The sequence below is a fragment of the Marmota marmota genome, unplaced genomic scaffold, assembly GCF_001458135.2.
Source record: "Marmota marmota marmota unplaced genomic scaffold, marMar, whole genome shotgun sequence".
Classification (NCBI taxonomy): Eukaryota; Metazoa; Chordata; class Mammalia; order Rodentia; family Sciuridae; genus Marmota; species Marmota marmota.
In genome coordinates this window covers 10204188-10226287 of record NW_025999944.1, presented here as the reverse complement: position 1 = coordinate 10226287, position 22100 = coordinate 10204188, and the positions used below count along the sequence as shown (strand labels likewise).

General features: G+C 42.8%; 1 protein-coding gene across 3 annotated transcripts in view; it reads right to left on the bottom strand.

The window, feature by feature from the left end:
- Psd3 (pleckstrin and Sec7 domain containing 3) overlaps nucleotides 1-18286 on the bottom strand; it is a 567268-nt gene extending 548982 nt beyond the window's left edge. For 2 of the 3 annotated variants that reach the window (XM_048801652.1, XM_048801653.1), the window contains exons 1-2: nucleotides 18110-18286; nucleotides 12092-12153 (exon numbers count right to left, since the gene is read on the bottom strand). The gene's annotated coding sequence lies outside the window, so the exon portion shown is untranslated. Of the gene's footprint in view, nucleotides 1-12091; nucleotides 12379-18109 lie in introns of those variants that run through there. The other variant, XM_048801654.1, reaches the window with a different exon arrangement.
- Between the last annotated feature and the right edge of the window lie 3814 nt (nucleotides 18287-22100).

The window sequence follows — 22100 nt, the reverse complement described above, 5'->3', positions numbered from 1 at the left end:
CCCCCCACCCCTAGGTTCACCTCCTCCTGCCCCAGGAGAGAACTCTGGGTGCTCTTCAGGGGTGAGGGCAAGATGGGAGGGAGGGAGAAGGATGAGAGGAGAAGCTTCCAGAGCCAAGGAGGAAGACCAGAAGGAAGATCTGCAGGGAGGTCCAGGGAGATGCCTCTCAGAAGGACACTGGGTTTGGCGGTTGGGAGAAGGTAAGCTGTGCCGTGTCCATGGCTGCCGAGTGGTGAGCACCCAAACCAGGTTTCACAGGGTTTAGAAGTTAATGAGAAATGAACAGGCTGTTTTCTGAGAAGTATGGTAAAGAAGAGGGTCAGGAAAATAACATTGTGGAAGTGACATTGGAGGAGATTTTTGTACAAGGTAAGTTTTATAGATGATTATAGGCAGAGAAAAAAAGGGGAAATTAAATGAAATAAATACCGATAGAAAGCTATGAATTAAGTAAGGAGGTAATAGAAGGCTTGAGAGGAGAAAGATCAGTAACCTAGGGAAGATGTAGACACCAAAGGATGACCCTCACCTAGAAAAGTCACTAGGGACAATATGATTTTAGAAGGAAATGAAATTCATTTTCCCTAAGACGGGGGAAGGAAAGAATGAATGAAGATATGTTAACTTGGGGAGGAAAAAAGAGGGAAAGAGAGGCATAAGAATACCTCACAGCTCGTTCTCTGAATAATCCAGGAAGCCATATTGTCTGTCCAGAGCAGATGTGGCTGAGGGAGATGGGGATGGGAGAAAAGTGAATTCACGTGGAGAGGGCAGGGGATGGCCTCCAGGGACCAAAGCTTAGGGAAAACCCCCCAAAAATTCCTATTGATTTAAAGCATCTTCCTCTAATCACTATGCCTCCTGGTAAACTGACACTTTTAAATGAGATGCTGAGGCGGAAGTCACTTTCACCAGCACTGCTTTTGTCTGGAAGAGAAACCACAGCAGCTTGGGACCTTAGATCTGAAATGGGACATGGTTGTGGCCACTTTGCTTCCAGGGGACACTGTGAGCATTAGCCAGGGGAAGGACATGGTTACCTTCAGTCTGGGTTCCACCAGAGCTGTTGAGAGACCTTGCCATACCTCTCGGCAGGTGTCTGTGACCTGCAGGTTCAAATGTGGGGAGCAGAGTGCCCCCTCCTGTGATGCCCTGTGTCCCTTCCGGGGCTTACAGTCCTCCAAGACAAGAGGAAAACTGTGCCAAACTAAACGGAGAGCTCAAGGAAGCAAGTCTCAGGGGAATATCAGGTAGCATACACTGCTTTCTGGCTGCTTTCTACAAAGTCCAGAAAACAGTACTCTCTAGGATGCCAGAGTTTTATTAGAAATGGGAAAACAGCTTACCACGTAGACACTGACCCAGCAAGTGCAACAATCCTTTATAAAACTTTAAGGGTGAAATGTGTGCTATCACAAATAGCGTGAATAAATATGCAAATAGCATCAAACCACAACTTCATTCCCAGCAGAGAAGCTACCATCAGGTAAAGGGAAGCGGTGACGCTTGGATACACAGGTGAACTGTGTATACTTCCCCGGAAGAAGTGATACCAGTCAATCATTCTTTTCTAAGAACATATTAAGAAGGGGGAAATTATATACTAATTACATATTAACTAACATAAGGTGATGCCAAGCAAGATGTGAAGAAACTCACACACCCAGGTAGATTTTGGTACTGAATGACTAGAATTCTAGCTTAATGTCTCTGACTTAAAGACTCACTAAGCCATTTCTTAAGATCAGAAATTATTTAAGACATATATATTATATATGTAGGACAACCTAGCTCAACCAGAAAGCTTATTGCTTTAGCTCTCAAGCCTTCTATTACCTCCTTACTTAATTCCTAGCTTTCTATTGGTTAATAAATATTATCTGTAGTTTAAAGTCATCTGACTGCCTTATATTCTACTTTGCTACAATGAAAAATAAATGCCTGAATTTACTAGCTAGTATTTATTCAGTTGATATGAGATTTTAATTGTTTTCATAATTTAAGTCAGGGTTTTTTAAAAAAAATCTAAACATTACAAATGAAAATAATGAATAAGAAGATAGTATCACCACTATGACTTGGTTCCCAGACTCCAGAAGTACAAGAAATAAATGTCTTTTCTTATAAATTACAGTCTCAGATATTCATTTACAGTGATATAAAAAGGACTAAGATAATCACTAAAAGCTAACACACTCTAGGAATAAAATTGGAAATACTGTTGTCAGTTCATTGGTTTTTACAAACCTTGCTCTGAAAGGAAAAGTTGAAGAAGCCATTGGATGGAGATTATCCAATGAATATTACATGTGCATCAGAATGAAATCCCTTTAAGCCTAATAGGCCAATCAAATTTATCTAAAGAAAGTTGGGACCTAAAATAAGCTTTAAAACCTCCAGTTCCTATTATTTGATGTTGCTAATGGCCAAAGCATAGCTACTGAATATAATCTCTAATAACTTTATTCTATCATATTAAATAAAAATGGTGGATCGGGGCTGTAGCTCAGTGGCAGAGTGCTTGCCTAGTATTCATGAAGCACTGGGTTCAATCCATAGCACCACATAAAAATAAACAAATAAAATAAAAGGCATGCTGTCCATCTACAACTTCAAAAAATAAAAATAAAAAATTAAAATGGCATCAAACTCTTGCTTTGATTAAAGAACTAACCAGAAATAAAAATACTGGGTTACATACTTTTGATAGAAGGCATACCTGAACTGACTTGTGAGCATTGATATGATGCTAAATTACTGAGCCAATAAGGTATAACTGCTGATGTGATTTGATGATGAAAAATTAGTGGTTGACTCACCTTTCAGATGGTCCATGTGGTTTCCTCTGAAAGCCTGGGAGTGTCAGCAAATTACATCATGTTAACTGGGTGTTTTCCCTTTTTCTTTAGTGGTTTTTATTTTTAATTTGAACAGAGTATTATGATGTGACTGGTTTTGCCACAAAGACTGAGGAACTACAGATTTGAAATGTTGTCAAAATGCCCAAGTCCACCTAGGCAAGGATCTGAAAATGTTTTTTACAAAGCTAGAAGCTTCAGCCAACTAGAGTTGTAAAAGGATTGAACATGAAGAGGAAGCCAGAGGGGACTTGTGCTGTGCTTCCCCTCTGCCAGCCGCACCCTGCCCTGGGAGGGGAAGGGGACGCCTCACCCAGCCACAAGTGTGACAGGAGCTTCAGTAGGCCTGCTCAGAGAGCTGGGTACAAGCATAACATGGCAGCCTGGCAGGGCTGAGCAGAGAGGGGCAGAAAAGCAACTGTATGAGAAGTACACTGCCTTCCACCAATGGCAGGGCACAGGTGCATGCTTCTTCCCTTGGATCGGTGGGGCAGCTCACAGATAAGAGCTGCACACGGTTATTTACAAAAGGGGGGCTTCTCTAAGGCCTTATTCCAGGAGCGAGCCTACCTCACTTTAGCAGAGAGAGTCTGGAGTAGACTAAATCAAAGGGCCCAGGGAAGAGAAGAGGCTAAAAATGGCCACCGGAAAGTCATCATCCACTTTAATGGAATTCAGATGGAGGTTCCCAGGCACCTCCACTTCCTGGGCCGTGGGTTCTCTGGGTCTGGGTAGAGGTCAAGCAGAAGAGCAAGATGAGAAAAGAGAACAAAACTGTATTAATCATGTCCCTTTCCATCCCCCATGCTTTGACATCTGTGTTCTTGCTGAATCTGGAGATGATGCCTTTCCAAGGTGAGCTGGTTCCTAAAGATAGCAAATGGCGTCCCCTGCGAGTGCCTTTCATAGGCAGATGGCCTGATCCAAAGTCCTCACCCCTTCCACCTCCTCTATACCACTCCTACCACTCGGGGCCACTATTTCCTTGTCCGAGTCACTCCAGGGTCAGGTACCAGGAAAAATTAGAGATTGCCCTTATGCCCCAGAACAACCCCCTGGAACTTTTCCAACTAGTCAATCCCAAACCTGTTAACCTGTCCCCATTCCCATGGAAACCACAATGAAAGTGCTTGCACACATTTCCCCTTTGCTCCCTCTGCCTGCTGACTAGCCTGGGGCTTCCTCATGTGGCCCGGGGGTGGCATGCCATGCCTCCTGTTTCTAGGAACTGTGAGTGCCTTCCGACATGACAGTCATTTCTGTGACTGCGGGGTCTTACCATATCTGAGGGAAACAAAATACCCGGAACCCTACAAAGAGGAAGCTCCCGTGGTCCCACCCTCAGCTTCCTAGCATGAAATAGGCCTCCAGGAGAGAGAGGCTACCTCTCTGAGGGAGCTGGAGATTCGATTTTTTTTTTTTCATTAGATTGGATATTTAGTTACTGAAATGAGACTCTTCTTGAAACTAATAGTTATCGCAGACTTGGTTCTCTCAGAGTAAGAGGACCTGGGAAAACCATGGGGTCCATCTGAGAGTTTGCAAAGTTCTGGGGACAAAAAGTGAGTCTGAGAATCAGTGGGTGGAGAGAATCAAGTGAGGCTTGGCTGGAATCATACTGCCTTCAGCTTACTCAATATTCCCATTACATAATAAAAATGCACCAACATATCACCAACAAGTTACAGAAGGAAGGAAGCTCTTCTGAAGGACAAGGCAATGTTTCGAGTGAAAATATGTTTCAGAATGTTCCAGACAAAAGACATCTTGAGAAACGGTGATCTGCAGTGACTTTTAAAAGTACCCATCTCACTGTAATGGTGAATTTATTAGCTTCGGTTGTTTGAAGAAATGTCTTCTCTTTCCTCTAGTTTTATGTATCACTTGAATTGAAAATTTCTCTGAAAACTGCCTAAAGTAGAAACTATATATCAGAAGCCCTGAAAGATGCTTTGACCTTCAATTCCTCCTTTGATAGTTGTTCTTAATGAAATGATTTAAAAGATGCACAAAATATTAACTAGGGATATTTACTGCAGCATTGTTTATAGTGATGAGTGGGGAGGAAACTTCCTTAATTTCCTTTTTTTGGAACTAGGGATTGAACCCAGGGATGTTTTACCACTGAGCCACATCCCCAGCCCTTTTTATTTTGTATTTTGAGACAGTATCTCACTAAGTTGCTTAGGGTCTCACTAAGTTGCTAAGGCTGGCTTTGAACTTGCAATCTTCCTGCCTCAGCCTCCTGAGTTGCTGGGGTTATAGGTGTGTGCCACTGCACCTGACTAAACTTTCTCAATTTTCAACAATGGTATGGCAGTTAAATAAATTGTGCTATGTTCATGTGAAGGAATACAGTCCTATTTATCTAAAATGATGCTGTAGATCAATGTTTCTCAAACTTTTTTTTTCCACTCTTGCCCCTCTAAGGAGACTTTTGGTACCAGGGATTAAACTCAGGGGTGCTTAAACACCGAGCCACATCCCCAGCCCGTTTTTGTATTTTATTTAGAGACAGGGTCTCACTGAATTGCTTAGTGCTTCACTTTTGCTGAGGCTGGCTTTGAACTTGTGATCCTCCTTCTTCAACCTCCCGAGCTGCTGGGATTACAGGCGTGTACCACTGTGCCCTGACCCTCTAAGGAGACTTTTTAGATCTTTTTTCCTGATTGTCTTCCACCCATTCCCTCCTCCCCATGAAATTTTGAGGCACAGATATATTTCCGTTGACATACTGTGGGCCTTTGGAGGTTCACAAACCATTGTAAACCTTAGATTTTTTTTTATTGTTGTTTGTTTGTTTTCCTACCCTAAAGAACCAGCTTTTGCAAAGTGGAGATGATATCAAAGCCATTGAGGATGTGTGTTGTTGATGAGCATTGACATGGAAAAATGTTAATGATATTTTGAAAAGTTAAAAAAAAGGATATGCAATATAATGTATAGAAAACTCAGAGAAGTTTCTGTATGAAGGCATGAAGACTTATCTCTGGTGGAAACCAGACCTAGTATTTATCAGTCTTCCATCATGTGTGGGCATTTCTCATATCACTTAACCCTCATAATAACTGAGGTTCTGGGGGTTGCTGGTGCACCAGAGCAAGGGAGCAAGCACAGTGTTTGGGACAAGGGGACATTTAGTAGGTGGCAGCTAGTGTGTTACTGTCATATTCAAGGCTATTTCTGAGAATCATTTTAAATTACTTTTAAAATGAATACAGCATAGATTAAATGGCATTGTGACCCACAGGGCCCCATGGGCCACATTTGAATCTTCGCTGTGTTAGCTGTGTGGCCTTGGACAGGACCCTCATCTGTGACATTCAGTTTTCTCACTCCTTAAGTGACCATGATGACAGTAATCATACCTACTTATAGATGGGTTGTGAAGATAAAATACACCAATCCCTTGCTTGGAATAGTGTTTAGTATACACCAAGCACTCAACAAAAGTTAATTTCTTACTTACTCTTCACCATGAATTCATGCAGGAGGGATGTAATACGTCCATTTTCCAGGTGAGAAGGAAATGCAGGGAAATTGAGTAGCAGGATAATGATTGCCAAGGGTAAGGGCATTTAGACAGAAGAGACCCTGCATGGGTACCCAGGAGAAAGGCCAAGGTCCCTGCCATTAGGTTAAAAAGAGGCAAAAGCCACCAGAGATGAATGAGATTTTGCTGTCTCTAGTGAATATGCCCACACATATGCAAAATATATGCTCCCCATACACATCGGCCTCGAGCTCCCAGTGGTTCCTTCTGGACACCTTAGTAGAACAGTAGACTTGGGAAAGTGCATGGTCTTCGGGCTGAATCCTGGCTCCAACATTCACTGGTTAAACGGCCCTGAGTACATACCCTCTCTCTGCACCAAGGTTTCCTGATCTGTCAAGAGCAGTAGTAAAATCCATCTCATGAAGTTATTAAAACTTAAATGGGAGGGTTAAAAAAAAAAGTATCCTGTCCCAGCTCTGAAGTGGCACTAGGCCTAGTTAAGGGGACAGTCACATTACAAATCACTAGAGTACAATACCCATGTGCTAGGCATATGATATTTTTAAAAGGCTTAATAACATTTAATTTCAACTATAAATTATTCACTTGCTGAATAAACCTCTCCTCATTCTGCCTTCCACTTCCAAAGAATGCTGCCTCTGGGATCTGTGACTATCACCAAGATCACCAAGGATCATTAGCACCTGTCTCACTTTCGAGGAAGCTCTTCTCCCAGCAAACAGTGGTTTTCTCTTCCCTTAGACCTCTCTGTTGCAGAGACAAGGAACAATGTCATTGTCCTCTGGCAAGTGACTTCCTTTCTGTGCTTTAAAACTGCTCTCAGGTGTTGTCAAGCAACTATGAACTTGGTTAAAGTAATCCAGAACACTGAACTTGGAAGGCTGAGGCAGCATAGCCCAATAAGTCTCTTCATGTTCATCACTGGATTTGGTTTTTACCCTTAGTGAATCAGTGAGCCATTGGTGGGTTTTGAGCTGCAGAGGAATGTGGTCTGTCTTGGGGGTCATGTGTTCAAAATATGGAGGGAGTGGGGCAAAAATAGTCAAACAGAGAGACCAGTTGGACAGTTACGGCAAAATCTAAGTGGGAAATTTTTACAGCTTGGACAGAGTGGTCAGATTTGGATATATGTGAAGGCAGAGGTCACTGAACTTCCTACAGGATTGAATTTGGGGTGTGAAAGAAAAAGCAAAGTCAAGGATGACCCTGAAGCTCCTGGAACAATGTGGATAATATTAATGAAAATGATTTGCCGAGGGAGATTTAGGGACAGGGTTTGGGATATGTTAAGTTTGAGATGTCCTTCAGACACTATGTGGGTACTGATCAGTGCCAATTTAGCTGAGACAGAACCACATTCCCCTGTATGCTCTTCTTTGTATGATTCCAGACCGATTGCACCATGAATAAATTTGTACCATTTTTTGGAAGGTGGAGGTGAAGCAGCAGCCACCACATTCTGAAGATGAAGTTGGCGCTCTGTTGAAGGTTGCACACATTGCGGCTGATGAGCCCACCGCCTTGTTGCCCTGGGATAGTAAGTAGTTCAGCCTGAAGCTCCTCCAGCTCCCATTATGTCTCCTCTTTTAACTTTGCAGACTCCTTGGGCAGGGGTATGTGAACCCCCTGGCAAAGCCAGCCAGATCCTTTGGCAGGTCATCATGTTGAAGCTGGAGGCAGTGTATCAGGTCTAGTTCCAGTTTTTCATGGTGGGTTCCTGTTGGTGCTGTTCTCTTCCTCTTCAGGTCCAACTCTTCCTTCTGGTTACCAGTCCCATTACCAGAGACTGAGCCAATAACTTTTCTTTAGCTTCTCCCACATTTGCAGAAATTCCCATCCTATAATAAATCCCTCATTCCCTATGCTTCATAGAGGTTCTGCACTTCAGATTGAACCCAAACTGATGTGATACCCAGGTGAGATGTTAGGTAGGTCACTAGATAGAAGAATCTCAAGTCCAAGGGAAAGGTCCCAGGTAGATGTAAAAATCTGGAAGTTTTCAACATGTAACTGCTATTCAAAACCATGATGTTGGATCATACCACCCAAAGAGAGAGCTCATAAATGGAAGAAGAAGAGGTCTAAGAATCAAACCTTGGGCCTAGGTACTTACAGCTCAGGGGAGGGACACATTCCGTGCCACACAGAACAGGGTCACCCAGGGAACTGAGTGAACTGGAAGAGAATGTGGGAGCCTGGATTTGGAGTAACAAGAGGGTTGAGGACCCCTGGTTCTCACTGAGGATATTATTGACTTACTGGAATAATTTCACAGGACAGCAGGGAAATAAAACCTGGAAGGCTAAAGACCAGGAGTGCAGCTGGTCAGGCTGATAAAGGAACTTGCTGGATGGAGAATCTCTCCTACTGAGAGGAGGCATATCTAGTGAGAGCTAGGTACCTCATGGTCAGGAAATTGGGGCCCTGTGAGGCTCAGAGATGTCAAGGTAGCACTTGAAATTTCAGGTCCTAGAATATATTTGACCCATGTTCATGACTTCAGCAGGAGGTAGTAGGTGACTTCATAGTTATCCTATATGATACAGCATGTGGTTCAGTCTGGGAGATTTTAGGATAAGGGAGAAAGGGTGTCCGTGGAGTAATGAGGAGAAAAGATATCTCATTCACTCCCACACACACACTGAGACAGCTGAGGATAAGCAGGGTCCTCAGGGTCCTCACAGGGGATTCAGGTGTCAGTTAAGCAGTGAAATGAAAATTCAAAAGATGAATTTGAAGAGATGAGGAAATTAGCTGTTTCTGTCTGAGTTCCAGGGGGCATGGTGATGGATGCCAGGAGTTTTGGAAGAGTGAGACATGACCGGAAAAAAAGATAATGTACAGGAGATACTGGTGACCAGGGACCTGAGGTTTGTGACAGATATAAACGAGGATAAAAGGTACGATGATATTGGACATGAAGGTCTCAGAGAAGAGTGGCAAAGATGACCACCTGGTGAACTAGCCGGTGAACTAGGGAAGAGTAGACAGGTTCTGGCCTGGCACTGCCACTAATTATTTATAACATCTTGAATTAATATCTGGGCTTCACTGTCCATGTGGAGGGGGTTGGAGGAGAACATTTTGGGTAATCTCAGCCCATGATTTAAGATCTTAGGTACAGCTTACGTAGCCTTGGTGTTGGGGAAATAATTTGCTAATCTAGCGCTTGGCCACGTCCAGCTCCCCCAGTGCGTGGATGCACAGGACTGACAGCAGGACCAATTCAGAATCACTCATGGCCATTCATTCCTTCCTTTCTGCCCGCCCCTTGCGCTTCTGACTCTCACGGTACCAGTTTCTTTAGGTGCCTTGATTCTCAGGTAATCTGCAAACACCTGTCCTCTTTACTCTTATCCTATCGATCTGGGATTCTGATTCTCCACTTGACTTTTCATCTCACCAACTCAGACACCCTCAGTTCCTCCCATGGTCAAGGCCCAAGGGCAGGACTAACCCAATTACAGGGTTCTTAAATCTCCCTGCTGACCAGTATTTGTTTACAAAGGGCAGGAAGTCGTTTCCTCCTCTCTCTCTCTCTCCCCACACACAGACACTCTCTACAAAGCTTGCAGAGAGGTCTTGAATCAGGCTGTTCTTTTTGAGAATGTCCTAAGATAGAGGGTAAGTGCTGGGCAGCAGGAGTCCTGGCTTCAAAGGCAGCTTTAGTTCAAACTTTCCACTGCCCTCCACGTGTGTGAACTCCTTTCTTTCAAATGTTCTACTTCTATGCCAAGAAGCAGTTCTTTACAATTCTGCATAAAAGTACAGACAGTTCACAGGCGCTCTGAGACCCACCCAAGGATGAACCCTTGACAGTCCCATAAAGCCCCTTTGTTTATCTGGCATGCCTGGGATCTTGTTTTAGTCAGCTTTTTTTTTTTTTTTTGCTGCTATGACTAAGGATCTGACCTGAACAATTATAGAGGAGGAAGAGTTTACCATAGGGCTCAAGGTTTTAGAGGTCTTATTCCATAGAAGGGTGGCTCCATTCCTCAGGGCTCAAGGTCCTGAGGCTGAACATCATGGCTGTCGAGGGTGGCAGAGGGAAGCAGCTATCATCAGGGTGATCAGGAAGTAGAGAGCGAGTTCTCCACTTGCCAGATACAAATATGTACCCAAGGTCACACCCCAGTTCCCACCTCTTCCACCCTACCACTTCGTTACCACTCAGTTAATCCCTATCTGGGGATTAAATCACTGATTGGGTTAAGACTCTTGCAACCCAATCGTTTCTCCTCTGAACCTTCTTGCATCGTCTCACGTGAGTTTTGGAGATCCCTCACACACATACATAACAAATCCCTTCCTGGGAATTTTATTTCCTCCTTTTCAGAAATAAAGAAAGCACCAGAACAGGTTGCAGAGGCTCCATTCCTTCCCTCATCTCAGGGAAATGAAATTCCCAGGACAGAGAGGGGTAAAAATCACATCACATAAGTGCTTCCAGCACTGCCAAGGGTCTGTTCTGCATGTCCAATGATTATCTGAGATGTCTGATTAAGAAGTTTCTCTTTGGTGTTGAATAAACTGTAAGGATTTCACATCTAGGTGTTTCCCAGTCACTCCATGAGGGCAAAGGGACATATAAAAGCCATCTCCTCCTGCTACCTCCATAAGCCCTCATTTGTCCTTGAAGTCTCACTCCTATCTTCTATCCTACTCAGCTATGTCACTGTCATCATGGAATTAGGCAGACATTGCATCTGCATACCACACAATCCTAACACGTTGAAACTTAGTCATTACTATTGATGACATGAACCACAATATTTGTTCTCCATGGGAACATAAAGCATCACATGAGGTTGCACGTTTTCCAATGTTTTTTCCTGATTATTTGTAAGCGTAGGCTCTTTATGTGGTCCTCAGTTGTCTTCAAAGGGAACAGTGACATTTCCTGTTGGTTAGCAACTGCTCTGCATGGCAATTGGTGATCTGATCTGTCTGGCTAAGAAGTTTCTCTTTGGCATTTAACAAGCTGCAGTGATTTCACATTGAGGCGTTCCCCACTCACTTGAGGGCAAAGAGGCATGTAACACCAACTTAGAGGATTTGATTCTAGAGCTAAAGGAAAATTTTATGGACAAGTAGAAAGGAAAAGGTATTTTTTTCTAACTCTGCTTTTTGAAGTTCAAATGTCCATCTTTTCTTTGGAAATAGATGGCATCTTATTTCAACATTTTTTCTAGGTACTGCTTTCTTTATAAAATTATTTGTCACCAACACAATGTTTTTTGCTATGATTTCATCTCTTGAACACTAATGAGATTATTAAATAAAGGGCAAAAGGAAAAATTTCTATTCCATCTTTTTAATGAAACTAGGTCTCCTGAATCAAGACAGACTTCAGTTTTCTAATTGAAAGTATCATCCCTCAATGAATGTTCATGAAAACTATCCCCATATATCTAACCAGGTGATATTTCATCATTCACAGTATTCTAGGCTGCCTGAATCCTCAAATGTCATGTCCATGGCAATCTGATTTTATGTCACACTGGACTGAGACTGACAAAGCCAAGCATAAAACACACCACAAAGCAGTCTGGAAAGATACCCTAAGCTACTTCCCCCAACATGTGAGGACTCCTCTTTTTATACAATCATGTATATAGAAAGGATAGAATTTTTAAGAACCCAAATATTTCCTCCTAAAATATTCTTTCTAGTGCTTTGCTTCAGAAGAAAGTTTCAGTTCAAAGCAGTGACTTACCAGGCTCGGATCTGCCAGCTCCTTGGAGAGGTTCCTCTTGGGGTTTCAGGTTGTGTCTGAAACTTAAAATGTAAAACGCATTCAGTTAAGTTGCCTGGCGTTAGTGACTTTGTTTCTTCCAGCAGACTCCACAACAGAGTAAAATCCCAGTCCCTTCTCTCCGCAAAAAATCTTCAAATTATTTTCTTCCTCTTCTTCCTTCTCTCTATATGCCAAGTCATGGACGAAAAGCTCATAATCCTGGCTCACTTGTCATGGAAAAGGTGTAAAATGTACATGTAATCAGGCAAAGTGGGAAGTATCGATTGCAAAATGATTTGAAAGTTTCTTTAAATAGAGTAGCTAACCCTATTAGCTCTCTGCTTGTATGTGTTTGGCAAGAGACTAAGTTGTTTTTTGTTTTTTTTTTTTTTCGAATGTAGGAGTGATATAAGTGCAGGAAGGGACACTTCTGCTAGCCAGAGAGGGAGAGAGAGAGAGAGAGAGAGAGAGAGAGAGAGAGAGAGAGAGAGAGAGAGAAGATTCTAAAACCAGCCAGAGAGTAATTAGACCCTTTGACTCTGACAGTTAATCCAAAGCACACTGCAGGAAGTGCACTGGTGAGCTGAAGTTAGAGAAACAGTGGCCTCTTATGGAGCCCCAGATGTCATACCAATTACATACGGTGTGGTGACTTGCAGTTTATTTAAATAGTCATTCAAGTTAAAATACAGAACAAGAGGGCTGCGGCAGAAAAGCCATCTTGGGCCTAATTATTCCGTTTCTATAGATTAGGTTGATAAGTTCTCATTCTGCTCTTATTCTCTGTCCTTCCTTCCCTCCTTCCCAGAAGTGGTGCCCTTCCTCCTCCTAGATACTGTACAGATGCAAACAGACTCCAACAAGCTTCATCTTTTAAAAAGTTACTATCGACATGTGAATTTTTGTTTTCTGAACATTCCTGCCTTCCTCTATGGTGATGAAAGCAAATAATCTTAGTATTTATTTTGACAACCCACATCAAAAAAACATCTTACAATTAGGAAAAATTCTTCATCACTAATCAAAATGGTTTTGCCTACTTGGCACAAAAGCCAAGAAATAAGAAATTCAGGTTCTTCCACTAATCACTGTGTGCATTTATTTTCTTTTAGGTCATGTTTACAAATGTGAGCACGACTGAGACAACTAGCATGTTACCCAAAGTCTATAAACAAGATGATCCTATTGGGACCAGAGAACCTGCACCCTGACTCTTCCCAGATGGGACATTTTGTGGGGTTTCTGGGAGCTGTGCTTCACCTAGTGATATGATGAGGTGACAGCCAGAGCAGAGAATGACAGTAATCATGGGCAAGGCCAATGCAGATTGTAGAGAGGAGAAAAAGAAATTAGAAGAGAGTTCTCTGAACTTTGAGTAGCATGTATTTGGTGGGAAACAACACCAATTCACAGAAAATGTAAAATAAAATCAAAGATAAATAAAAAGGAAGGTTCCATTTGTCAGAAACTTATCTGTTAAAGGTAGTTTCCATAGTTTTCACTGCAAGTGAGAGTACAAGGTCATGTGAGGTCGTACACTTAGTAGAAGACTCAGTCACCGCCCCATATTTTCTCAAATGAGTGGCCCTGTTTTATATCATCTGTTCACCAAGCACAAAAACAGGAATTACCATGGATCCACATCAAGATTCTAAGAACTATTCTACTAGCTTTTAATTACTGCTTTCCCCGAGGGCACATTCCCTCTTCCCCAAATTATGCTTAGTTATATATAAATTTGTAAAAAAGTTCTCCACTCCTAGGTGTTTCATAATGTCACTGGCTGGGTGGTTTCCATTTATGCCTGAACACATTCTTGCTGAAAACATTTTGCAGCCCTGATGGAAAACCAAGAGGAATCCTGGCAAAGGTCCCCTTGAGGTTAGCAAACCTCATGAAATACTTTGTACAATGAAGCCTTGAAGCATTGTTTGCAATTGTGACATAACTGCATTTTTATCTACTTCCGGACTTGGTTTTCTATTTATCTGAGCAGTAAACAGCTCCCAAAGGTCAGACTACCTCACCGACAAGTACTCCAATTTCCTTCCAGTGAAGGCATTTATCTAGATGTGCTCCTGCAGCGTCTTCTTGAGCTCTATTCTCTTTCTCCTACGAAGGTCACCTGTCCCCTTTGCTGTGTTTTAGAATCTACTCCACTCAAGGGATAGAATTCTAAGTCAGACACAGAAGGATGTGGCCTCTCTATTCATTATGTGCTATCGCTGGGAAACAGTTAAAAGGGACATAGCACATCTGAACATCTTAAACACAACTGATCTCATTTTTCTTCTTTTTTATTTTCCTAAATATTTTTTTCTCATTATAAAAACAGTAGAGACTCATTATGTACAAACTTTGGAAATTCCAGAAAAGTACAAAGTACAAAAATGATAATACAAATCAGACATATTACCATCAGCCAGAGGAAACCACTCTTAATCATTTCTTTATCCCATTCATATATTTATTTTTAATAATATTTGGATAGTAATGTGTTATGATTCTGTCCACCCCACATTATATCATAAACAACTAATTTCTTCAAATGTGATTTTAATTTCTACATGATATTCATAATTTGTTTAATTCTTCCCCCATTGTGCAGTATTTAGATATTTTCTAGTATTTTTTTAATTTAATTTAATTTAATTTTTTTTTTTTTTAATTTTTGATATTTATTTTTTAGTGGACACAACATCTTTGTTTGCATGTGGTGCTGAGAACCGAACCCGGGCCGCACGCATGCCAGGCAAGTGCACTACCGCTTGAGCCACATCCCCACCCCCTTTAATTTTAAATAGTCTTTTTAAAATTGATTTTATTTTTTTTAAATACTCGACAGCGGGATGCCTTACAATTCTTATTACACATATAGAGCACAATTTTTTATATCTTTGTATATAAAGTATGTGCACGCCAATTCATGTCTTTATACATGTACTTTTTTTGTATTACAATTCTTATTACACATATATACCATCATTTTTCATATCTCTGTTTGTATATAAAGTAGGTTGACACTCAATTCGTGTCTTCAAACATGTACTTTGGATAATGATGTATGGAGAACATCTTTCCTGCCATTTGAAAATTGTCCTTAAGAGCCATGGATTTATCCAATAGTTATATATCCAGTAGTTATAGATGTGTGCCAGGTGTCAGTCCCCTGAGAGGGGAGGTTTGCTGTCTTTCCTTCTTTCACTGATTTGTTCAGATGAGGGGCCCAGAGAGTCCCTTGACTTACCTGAGGCTATACAACTAGATATTAGAAATTTGGAATTCTTCGATTTTTTTTTCACTTGGTTCATCACTCTTGCTCAAACACTAGCATATCCTTTTTATTTTTTTATTTTTTTATTTTTGAGAATTTTAATATTTATTTTTTAGTTATCGGCGGACACAACATCCTTGTTTGTATGTGGTGCTGAGGATCGAACCCGGGCCGCACGCATGCCAGGCGAGCGCGCTACCGCTTGAGCCACATCCCCAGCCCCTAGCATATCCTTTTTAATTCCCTTTTTTCTCTCTTTACTCATTTAGTTCCATTTTAGACTAACTGCTGCCACCCCATTCCAGTTCCTTCTGTGAAGCCACATCCAGAAGCCACCTAGCTGGCCTCCAGGACCTGCTTGTTCTACCCCTCTGAGTGACCTTTCTTTATGTCACTATCTAGTTTGAAAACTTCCCTGACTTTTTAGTGAGACCCTTCATGAACATAAGCAGCTCTGCCTGGCTCCCGAAGCCCCGGGTTCACGCCTCGTCTATTCCACGAAACAACATGAGCCTTCCATCATATTTGAAATTATTTGATTTGAGTTCAGATCTCTGCCACTTTGGCTGGGGGGCAAATAATTTTACAGTTTATTTCTGCATATACAAATAAGCACAATTATACTAATACCTTCCCTAGTAGCTTCCCAGGACCCTAGGAATGATGGAATATGTATTATATTTTGGTGAGCTGCTAAATGCTATATAAATGAGAGAAAATATTGTGCGTGATATCCACCAATGTCTATAACTTTGAACCATTTCAACATACAGTCTGTTCCACATAACAGCCCTGAATTATGTCAGGCCCATCATATTTTCTCAGTGTCTTATTATGTTAGTCACTTTTTCTCAGCTTGGCTATGAAGTCTCTGAATGTAATACAGTATTCTTGTATTATTTCTGTAACTCCCAGGGCCTAACCCTGCACACTGTCGTGATGGCTAGTCCAATCTAGGTAAGTCCTAGTGGCAGAGTCTGGATGTGGGTACATTGGGATTTAGTTATAGGTGGAAGAGCTGGTGAGGTCTCCTGGAGTGCAAAAGTCATAAACTCGTGGGAGTCCTAGAAGACTGGGATTAAGGTTGGTATACACTCTGTGAAGTCCATGAAAACATTCTCTCAATTTGGATCTTGCCTCTCAGAGATAGCAACTGAATTTTAATAACAACCCTCATTAGGCACATCAGAAGCCAGAATGTCCTGCAGAGATAGAGGAACAAAACTTGACCTTTCGTTGTCTCTATCAGAAAGGTCAGGCTGCCTGTGCAACCCATGATATGTTATTAAAGATAACATGATATGTTGTTAAAGACTGATGATGATCCACCTATGAATTGCTCATTTAATCTGAAGTTCACCTATCAGTTTTAGTTATCTAGTTACTAGAGTCCAAAAGAACATTTTTCCCTAATAGGTCTATCCCTTTAAAAAGTCAGTTATAGAGGTAAAATTATGGTTAATGGCAAAAAAGGGGTTAAATTAGAGTTAGGTTTAGTGCTGAGTTTGCAGTTAGTGTAGGGTCAGGGTTCAGCTTAAGATGAGGTTAAGTTTTAATACTAGGTTTGCGGCTAAGCTTCGATGCCAGAGTTAGTACTGGTGTTAGATTTAGGTTTGGGTTAAGGCTGGGTCAAGGTTAGAGTTGGGGTTAGGTTTCATCTAGATTCTTCGACACAAAGAATACTTTCAATTAAAGATATTCTTGAAAATTTCACTTTCGTCTTTCGCCTTTTTGTCCATTTTCTGAGGACTAGTGTAAGAATTGTTTGGAGAACTCTCCTCTTATATTATTCTTATATTATTCATTATACAGTTTTCCATAGTTATCAGAGTCTTTTTTAAGTCTCTAGTACTGAAAGCAAGCAACATCTGTAACATCAACGTTGGCACCTAAAGGTCAATTTGTAGATGGCATCATATCATGGTATTGCTCTCTTTCTCTGTCATAAAAGCCGACACCATTAAGGCAAAAAACCCATGATCTAGAATGCACTTACGTTTTACCCCCAAAACATTGTTTAACATAAACATTTATATATACTTTCGAAGCACCAGTCATTGGTTAAGTACTAAGGAGAAAACCATCCGTTTAACAGTATTTCCAAATGATTAGATGTCATTCAAATATGTGTTTCCAGTCTAGGCTTCCTTCTCAAACTACAAACTTGGATGTCCAGTGGATGAATGATGTCCTGGCCTCATTCATATGGTCCCAGATGATGTCCCCATAGTTTAGATGGCACCAACTTCAACAGATCCAAAAGCGAGCCCATTGTCTCTTCTGCCCTCAGCCAACAAACCTATTTCTCCTTCTTTTCTTCCAAGCTACTTAATGGCAGCACCATGAACCAAGCAACTCCAAACCAGAAACCTTCATTCAACTCCTTCTCCCTTAAACCCTACTATTCCATTCTGTTATAAATATTCTTTCAAATCACCTCTCCATTCCCTTGCCTCTGCTCCAAGGTGGCCTTGGCACCTCTTGCCTAAACCTTGGCAACATTCTCTTAAGATAACCTTCAAATGATTTTCCTTCAAGATATCCCCCCCATGTTGTCACCAAAATGTGACATCTTTGTTATGCCATCCACCAGTTGGAAATCTTGCCTAGACTGCATTCCAGAGCCTCTTTTATGAACACCTTCTCATTCCTCTGTTCCCCTAGAACTCTCCAGTTCCTCCTCTGTGCCCCACCATATCTAGTACATGCATGGTTGCACTTACCACATGCTATTACACTTGTTTTCCTCAAGCAGACGGTAACCTTTCTCCAGGGTGGGATGGTCTCATTCATTCCTGAACCCCCAGTTCTCTGAACAGCGCCTGGCACATAGTGTGTGCTCACAAAATTCTGCTGCAAGAATAGCTTGCAGGACTACATAACTCTCACAGATCCTCTTTGTATACTAGTGTGTCCGGTCCCAAAATAAAACTTATGCTGTGTAAGGTTTCTTTAAAAAGCACACCCTGCATCTTAACAGGAAGCTACAGATTAATAAACAGCTGACGGAACAAACTAAATAGCACCCAATGAATCACCAGTGGACTGTTCAATTGCAGCCAGCTAGACTCAGGGAGAGAGAAGACGGGGACAGAACACGATTTTTTGCAGATGCCCCCAAAACTCTGAGTATTAGGGCACTGCCTATTTCCTCACACCGGGATGAAAATTCAGGAATAGAAAACGGTCATGACAAAATGAATCTGGGAGGTCATGTGAATATAGAAACTGAATTCATATGAAATTTAGGGCCACAGAATGCTCACCACACCCTACCTCATCCCTCTGTCCTTGTATGTGGTGTAGTCAGTCATTAGGCTACAGTTCATTAGAATAAATGACGGATACATAGACCATATATACATAAGCCATATGGCTGGCTGCACTATGGACCACTAGGAGGAGGAGGAGGAGGGGGAGAGGGAGGGGAAGATGGTTTTAAAATTAAAGATCTCAGCTTCCCTTCATCACATGGCTGAAGGTCCAGGGCTCAGGTTGCATGTAGTAGGTGCCCACCTCTGCCCACTTGAAGAATTTCTCTTAGAAATATGTTAAACCTGATACCTTGGGAAGTTAGAGCCTACTGAGAAACTCTATTGGCAGGTTTCTCCTGAGAAGGTGTATATGGTCACCAGAGACAGGGGACAGAAAATCCACAAAGGGATTCAGGTCAATCCCTGCATAAAAACAGAACTAGGCTCAGCGAGTCCAGATCTGATCAATTACGGGAAGCTTCCCTAAGGCTTGTCCTGGGCTGGGCTTCTAGCTCAGGCCTAGCAAGAGAAAGCCAGATGCGTTTCCCCAAAGCCATCCCATAGGACTCCGGCCTCGGCCTCCACTTGGCCCACCTGAAAACTTCCTCTTTCCTCCTCCCGGATCTGCCGTGGAGGTTCTGCTCAACCCACGCAATGGGGCCCTTTCCATGAGGCGCTCTGAATCTACAGCTGTTGCTTCTTGCCATTTGTGAGGTCTTGGTGGATTTCCACCTGGCCTTCTTTGAAGACTCCTGGAGCCTGCGCACCTGGGATGGAAGGAGGCAGTGGAGTGCAGCGGGAGTGGGGAACTGGACGAGGAAAAGTTCGGTAGGAGTAATTTGGGGGCAGGTGAAGGGCCCAAGTCTGGGGGCCCAGGAGAAACACCAAAGGAGGCAAGGAACGCGCCCCCCAGTGGTCCCAGGCGCCGGGCAGGGGCAGGACAGGGGACGAGCGCCGTGCGCCGCCTGGCGGCGCTCCCTGCCCGGCCTGGCAGCTGCGGTGGCTGGGGGTTGGCGGCAGTGCGACAAGGAGGTTAAGGGAGCATCTCGGTTGTTGCGGGCTGAAAGGCGACCCGCGGAGCCCAGGCACAGATGCAGGGCGGTCTCCCTTCCCAGGTCCCGCGTGCCGCACTGGGGGACTCCGCGCTTGCACTGTCACAGGACCACTTCAACTCACCCGTCGGTCCTTCCTTCCCTGAATTTGAGAATAGACCCGTTGGGAGCCTGGCCTGACAGATGGTCCCAAACGCAAGGATCAAGGAGGAGCAGCTGCCCTGGCTGGAGCCCTCATCTTGTTGGGGTGATGGCCCATGTGCTACGGCTGACAGTTTGAAGGACTGGAGTGAGGAGGAGGCATTCTGGGGTCTGGAGAAGCTGACCAGCAATGACCAGAAGACATTTATTGAGCAGTGAGGCTGCTAGATGGATGAGATCCCTCCCTGTGCACCGACGGTGGGCCAGATGACACAAATTCCCTGGGCTAACATGTTGCCCTGGACAGGTTGCCGACTCTCAGGCACCATCTGAACATGCACAGAGCATCCTCAAGGGATAGTGGAAGATGCTGAAGAAGGCGCCCTCTGGGTCCTAGGTGAGGGAGGGCAATGGCAAGACGCTGGCTTTGACCGTTGGCTGTTAACTCCCAAGTGGGTGTCATTGTGTCTCTGATGATTTTTGGAACAAAATGCAAAGAAAGTTTAAAGAAAACAGATTTTCATAGGACCAGCAGGGACAAAGCAGCCCACAAGTGTGGAGGCAAAATAGTGCCAATTCAAACAATACTGACGCCAAGCAAAGTCGATTCTAAAAGACAAAACCAACAGCTAGAAGGACTGGCAAGTGTAGTTGGCTCATGGCTATCCTCATCTGTTCCCTTAATGACAGCCTTTGTAATATGGACTTTGGGGAGTAGAGACCACAAATGAACTTTAGATTACATTGCAGTTTACGCAGAACATATTGTTCAGTTTTTCATTATTGGAATAACAGTCTTGGTAGTGGCTGTGCCAGAAAGCCAGTTCCTCTTTCCTTGACTGATTCTATAAAGAAAATGTTGGAGAAAAATAACTTACGGAGGCATTTGGACACTTGGGAAAACAGTGGGAAGTGCCACAAACTTTTGCTCAGATAAAATGAGAACATTTGCTATTCCTGTAGTCCAGGCTCACATGGGTGAGACCTGTTATAAAACAACTCCTAGACTTGCGTCTATTCCAGACCATTTTGAATACATTTTTGACAGGTATTGTTGTTAGTTGGTTTGTGAGGGGCTAAGAATCCTGTGCTTTGCATTCAGAAATTTCCTGGATACTGACAATGAACCCGACTGGGCAACAAGGTAGATATCACTAAGGAAGGATCTTATATGGGTTACCCTGGCAGGCATTGAAGATCCTCTGAGACCTGGTGCATTAGTTTCCTGTGGCTGCTGCAACAAATTCCTATACAGTGAATATCTTAAAACAACAGAACATTATTCTTTCACAGTTCTTAACCCCAGAGATCCAAGATCAAGGTGTCAACCGGGTATGCTCCCTCTGAAGGTTCTAGAGAGGAATTCTGTTTTGGTTTGGGTATGAAGTGTCTTCCAAAGACTCATGCGTTATATTGAAGGCTTGGTTCTCAAAGCAGCAATGCTCAGAGGTGGAGCATTTTGGGAAGTGATTGAATCATGAGGTGTCTGACTTCTCCAGTGGGTTAATCCATCAATAACTGAATGGACTACTGGGAGGTGGTGGAGGCTGTGGAGGTGGGACCTGGTTGAAGGAGTGGGCCTTTGGAGATGTGCCTTGGGGACTATATCATGTTCCTGGTCTGTCTGTCTGTCTCTCTCTCCTTCCTGGCTGCCACAAGGTGAGCAGCTTTCCTCCACCACACCTTCTGCCATGATATTCTGCCTCATTCATGCCCAAAGCAGTGGAGCCAGCCAACCATGGACTGAAATTTGACACCATGAGCCAAAATAAATCTTTTCTTCTTTAAATTGTCTTTCTTGGATGTTTTCTCAGGCAATGAGAAGCTGACTAGCACATCTTCCTAGCTTCTGGTGGTGGCTGGCAATTCTTGGCATTCCATGGCTCACAGCCACAGCACTCACTTTCTGCCTCTCTCTTCATGTGGCTCTCTTTCTTCTGTGTCCACATCCCAATTTTCCCCTTCTTTAAAGGATACCAGTTCACTGCATTAGAGCCCACTCCAACCTAGTATGACCTCACCTCGATTACTCTGCAAGGATCTCTATTTCTAAGTGTCACATTTAGAGATACTAGAGGTGAGGACTGAGACACTCATTTTAGGAGACACAGTTCAACTCACAATAGCTGAGATGCCAAATGCAACTTACAAATGCCAGCATGCTAGAATCACTGTGTGTGTGTGTGTGTGTGTGTGTGTGTGTGTGATTGCTTGAGAAAAGCCTCCACATTGTAAGGACTCTTGGCCCTGAAATGAAATTACATAAA